This window comes from Pinus tabuliformis, chromosome 7 (genome assembly GCF_031772625.1).
Source record: "Pinus tabuliformis cultivar Carrire ecotype Pingquan chromosome 7, CPIR1, whole genome shotgun sequence".
Classification (NCBI taxonomy): Eukaryota; Viridiplantae; Streptophyta; class Pinopsida; order Pinales; family Pinaceae; genus Pinus; species Pinus tabuliformis.
The window spans coordinates 1,646,153,560-1,646,159,481 of NC_142293.1; positions in this window are offsets into that span (position 1 = coordinate 1,646,153,560).

Here is a 5,922-nt window from a genome sequence, read left to right on the forward strand (position 1 = left end):
TGTTGAGCCCGTTGAACTGCTCCTGAAGTGAGTGAACCCTGTGGAGAAACAGATTCATTTCTGTACGGTATTTAGCATGGAGATTTCTGAACTGCTCCTCGAATTTAGCTTCCACACTTCGAATCTGCTCAGCATGTCTAGCTTCCATATGTCGCACTTGATCTTCCAGGATGCGTTGTTGAGTTCTGACCTCGTCGAATTCAGCTTGGAGGTCGCGGCAGTGAAAACATTGCTCAGAGCGAGCCATTGCAATAGAGGGATAGGTTCTAGGAGGAACAGATTCACAAGGATGGTCTGATGAATCCTTCTTACTGCAAAGGATTAAGGGCCGGGTAATAGTGCGCAAATTATTGACAGAAAGAGAACAGAGAATCGATCTCGCCGCCTTTAGTATCAAAAAGAGGTAGATAGGAAAAATATGAGAGATAGTGCGCAGAGCTGAAAGATAATTTCTTGAGGATATGGGAGATGAGCGCAGGTTCTTGGCAGAAGAAAGACAGAGGGGCGAGCCCACCGATCTGAGTTTCAGAGAGAGATGAATAGGAAGAACCTGAAATCTTGAAAATAGGAGAGAAGAGCCGGAAAGATGCAAGCTGAGAAAGCAAGATGAGAGGCAGGGGGACGGCCAGCAAGGTAGATGAGAGTGAAGAAGGGGATCTGGATCTCCAGGTTTCCCTTCAAAGCTTTCCCTGAAAAAGACCGAAGGATTAATTAGAGAAAATTTATGCAAAGGATAGGGAGCCGATACCAGAGCAAACGGTCTCCTTCGTGGCTGATCCTGAGCGCTTTCTCCACTTTCACGGGGCTGCTCTTGGTCGCAGAGATGATAGACCATGAAGTGCTTTCCTAGACTCGTATTTATGGATCGGTTCCAGCTGCAGCAACCTGGATTCTTATCAGAGATCCGATCCTCAGTGATAATTAGATATTTTCCAATATCTTTAGGACGATTGTCTGCAGTAGCAGAATCATTCCTCCGTCCTTCACTATAATTATGAAAATCCCTTGGGATGTCAGCTGATCTGAGGGCCGTATTCTCACTGAGATTGCTTGAGATTTTCGAAATTTGCCCAAGGGCAGTTTTTGCTATCCCCTTCACGCGCTTGCTGAGTTTGCGTGCTTGGGTATTTCCCGAGTCGTCCTGGTTCATGGCAGAGGTTGGAAGAAGGCTCGTTGACTGTGCCTCAGTGTTCCTTCCTGATGTCCAACTGCTTTATTAGCATGTTTATCCGCTTCCCCATTGTATGTGCGAAGGATATGGCAGAATCGGATTTTTTCAAAGTGATTGGTGAGGAGGCTGATGCGTTGAAGATGCTGTTGAAGACTACTGTTTGAGGATATCCTGTAATGGTTCATGTAGCCAATGATTATAGAGGAGTCTCCTAGAACAAGTGCATTTTTGATTCCCCTATTTTTTAGTTGCAGCAGTCCTTGATACAGAGCAAGAGCCTCGGCGTTATTATTTGTTTTTTCCCCTAAACTCCATTCGTAGCTGCATATTTCTTCTCCTGATTCGCCTAAAATAATACCTCCTGCACCTGCTGGTCCTGGGTTGGACTTGGAGGCTCCGTCAAAGAATAGGATTGGACAATTATTACTCGTTAGCCATCTTTTAAATTCCTGAGATGGTAGCCTTATTTCCCATTCTTTGGTCTTATGATTGAGTTTCATGACTTTTCTCTGAATTCTCTGATGATGGCTTGGATTGCCTAGAATATGCCTGATCATGATCCGCTCTTCAATTGTATAATCAGTTGCTTTAGTTATTCCTGAGCATTTAACAATCATCGTCTCCTGAGCCAGAAGGTGAGCGCTGCTACATGTTTCCCAGATATTGCCTTCTTTATTTTGGAATATTTTCTTGTTTCTAGTGAGCCAGATTTTCCAGAGGAGGTTGTGGGGGATGATGTCCCAGGTTCTTTTAACAATCTTGCTTCGCTTATCTTTCCAAGGACAATTCCTTCTCCAGTGTTGAATTGTCTCAGCAATGTTTTGCTGGGGATGCCAAGTTATGCTGCCCAGGTTGGCCATGATGTTCCAGCATTTCTTCGCAAAGGCACAATCAAGAAATAGGTGGTGGATGGTTTCCTCCTCGGAGCAGCAGTTAGGACAGATTGAGGGACCATGTATCCCTCTCTTTCTCAAATTTTCCGAGGTGAGAATTCTACCCTTGAGCAGCAGCCAGATGAAGAATTTGACCTTTGGGATTGCCTCAGAATTCCAAATTATTTTCCAATGATTCCAGATGGGAGCCTGATAAGTATTATTGCAGAGGAATTGGTAACCGGATTTGATGGAGTAACCTGAACCCGTGGGATCCCATCTAAGCCCATCTAATGCTCCTTTTTTTATAGGGGCTCTGTTTTGAAGATTTTTAAGAAGAACTTGGAAGCTTGAATCCAAGTTTGGGGGAATAAATGGGAATTCCCAGCTAAGCCAAGCACCGCTCTCAGCATCCCATTTTGAGATTTGGTCCAGCCTTTGAAGGCCTTTGCTATGAAGGTAAAGGATGATGGGAATGGCATCTTCAACAGTGTTTAATGGTTGGAGGCCCATGATTTTGTCAGTGGCATAATTGATACTGCTTCCACCCCCCGGAATCTTTGAGGTGTTTTGAATAAGAGTGGGGATTGCTTTCTTGCAAAGTTGCCAAATTTTGGTGGAATCTCTTATAGGAATATCAGATTCAAGAAGTCTTTGTCTATGGTCCGAAAGATATTTGCATTCAAAGACCTGTTTCCACCAGGCTTTTGGTTCACTTATAAGTCTCCAAGCCATTTTAATCCCAAAGGCGAGATTCAGAATCTTGGGCGTTCTGATTCCCAATCCACCTCTGTCTGGAGATTGAATTACATTTTTCCAGTTGACCAGATTGTATCTATTTTTTTCTTTTTTCCCTCCTTGCCATAAAAAATTGCGGAGTGCAACTTCTAGCTTGTTATGGAACGAAGCAGGAGCTTGGTAAAGAGTGAAGCGATATAAAGGTAAGGAGGAAATACCTGATTTAAGCAGGATAAGTCTGCCCGCTGGGTTAAGCCATTGGGTACCCCATTGCTGAATCTTCCTTTTGACTTTGTCGATTATTTCATTCCAGGTGGACGCTTTGAGAGCACCCAGGGTGACCGGCATCCCAAGATAGGTGAAGTGATCCCAGTTTTCTTTATAGGCTACTCCAAAGATATTGGCAATATTGTGAGCTGTTTGATTAGAGATGTTCCATCCATAGATGCAGCTTTTCTGAAAGTTAACTTCTCCTCCAGAGCACTCCATAAATTGATCGAGGAGGTTTTTGAAACGCCTTGCTATTGTGGTGGAGGCCCCGCCAATGAGCAGGGTATCATCAGCAAATTGTGAATGATTGATATTTTTGACTCCATTCCCAAACTTGATACCAGAGATGAGGCCGACTCTTCTGTTGTAATCAAGGTTGCTGCTGAGGGATTCAGCCATCAAGATGAATAGATAGGGTGAGAGAGGGCAGCCTTGCCTTAGTCCTCTTGAAGATTGAAAAGCTTCACAAGGGCGACCATTTATGAGAGGCGAGATCCAGGGACCAGAGATGCAAGCGGCAATGGTGCTTATGAAGTCAGAATTAAAGCCCATTTTTCTCATGACAGCGTACAAGAAGGAGTGTCTTACTCGGTCAAAAGCGTTGGCTAAATCAAGCTTGAGGACGAAACCTTTCTCTTGTCTAGAGGTGCTAGAGTGAATAGCTTCTTGAACCAAAGAGATGGAGTCGTGAATTTGCCTATTGGTCATGAAACCCCCCTGATTTTCAGATATGATGGAAGGAAGCAGAGGCTGGAGTCTAGCTGCTATGATTTTTGCAAAAATCTTATAAGAAGTGTTGCACAAGGAGATTGGTCTAAATCTCGAGAAGGAAGTGGGCCTGGTTTCCTTGGGAATGAGGGCAAGAAAAGTTGAATTTGTAAAACCCCCCATTTTCTTTTTTCTTTGGATTCCTTTCATCATTTTTACAAGATCTTTCTTTATCAAATGCCAATGGTCCCTGTAAAAATTAATAGTAAAGCCATCTGGACCTGGAGATTTGTCTGGTTGAAGAGTCCAGATTGCTTTTCTTATCTCTTCCTCAGTTATATCGTTGTTCATCCTCTCATTTTCCTCAACAGAGATTTTCCCTGGGAGGTGCCGAAGAAAGGCCGAATAGTCCATGGCGCTTTGATTTTCAGTGAGAAGGCACTTGTAATGTTGGAAGGCAGCTCTTTTAATAGCTTCCTGATCATCATGCTGGTTACCTTGACTATCTGTAATAGTAGTAACAATATTCCTTGATTTTTTTACTGTAGCCTGCTTATGGAAGTATGCCGTATTTTTATCGCCTTCCTTTAGCCATATTTCTCGCGACTTGAGCCTCCATTTGATTTCTTCCGCCCTCTTAATTTGAGTTAGCTGTCCCTGCACTTCCCATTCCTTACTTTTTAGTTGATTTGTGTATCCATGATCTTCTATTTGTTTGTGAATATCTTCCAAACTCTGCTGCATTTTTTCTTTTATTTTTTCTGGTTCTTGGTAACTGACTTTTGCCCAATCCTTAAGAGCTTTCCTAGTGTTTCGAATTTTGGTTTCCCAAATGTAGTTTGGAGAACCTTCCACGTGATTCTTCCAGGTATCTTCTATAATTGACTCGGCCTCGATGCTATCTCTCCACAATGGATTGTATCTGAAAGGGATTGGTCCCAAATTAGCGTGAGATTCCAATGTTAATAAAATGGGAAAATGATCAGAGGCTGTGGCGCTAAGAATTTTGGTGTGACCTGCTGCAAAGGAGGAAAGAAGGGTAACATTAACCAAAATTCTGTCCAGCCTTTCCATAATGTTACCTGGTCCCAGACGTCTATTGTTCCAAGTGTATTTTCTATTTTTAGGAATGATGTCCATCAATTCGTGTTCAGCCATGATAATTTCCAGCTGCCTTCTGAAAGGGTCGGGGTTGAAGACGCCCCCCCTTTTCTCATTAGCATGGAGAATTAAATTAAGATCTCCAGCAAGGATAACATTTGAGTTCTGTTCCTTGTCTATTTCCTGCTTCAATTCATTCCAGCATTGTTCTTTTTCCCGGAAATGGTTGGGAATATAGACATTGTAAATAATTAAATCCCAACTTTCTTCCTTGTTGACGAGGTTGGTTCTAATCCAATTTGGATTGAGGACAGAGGATTTGCAATTCCATTGCTGCTTATTCCACATGGTGGTGATTCCTCCAGAAGCTCCTCTGGAATTACTACTGATCCCTATAAAGGAATTTTGAGCTTCTATGATTAACTGCATATCAATCTGATTTTGCTTGGTTTCCTGAATTAGAACAATTTCAGGTCTTTCTGAATGAAGAAGGTCTCTTAGGGCGGCTGATTTAGAGGGGTGCCCCATACCCCTGCTGTTCCAAGATAAGAGCTTCGTCATAAAAAGTTCGAGCGAGGAGGTGCTCGCCTCTCAAATTCTTTAGCTGCTGTGTCTTTCTCTTGAGAGCCTATAATGAAGGAATCCATGGGGGTTTGTAACCCTAAAGCTATGTCCTTTTGCGTGCTTTCTTCCCGATGCTGCTTGGCTGATTTTCTGCCTGGTCCAGATTTCTTAAGGGTATCACCGGATGCACCAAGGTCCTTGGAGGAACTTCTGGTAATTCTGATGGGCTGATTTCCATGGGCTGGCTGAGATGGATTCGGGGCGATCAGTAAGGGATCAATACAGGTCAACACTGGTTGATCAGGATGAGGGCCATCATCGGGCATTTTCGATTTATTTTTGGATAAATTCCTTTCCACTGATTGCGGGGGGGAAGCTTGGTGAGGGGAGGAGGGAGAGATTCTGGGGCCTTTGGGGGAGGGTGGGGGAGAAGGGTGGTCCTCTGAAGCAAGGGATCCAAAGGGGTTGGAGGACGAAGGGAAGACAGGGGGGGAGGGA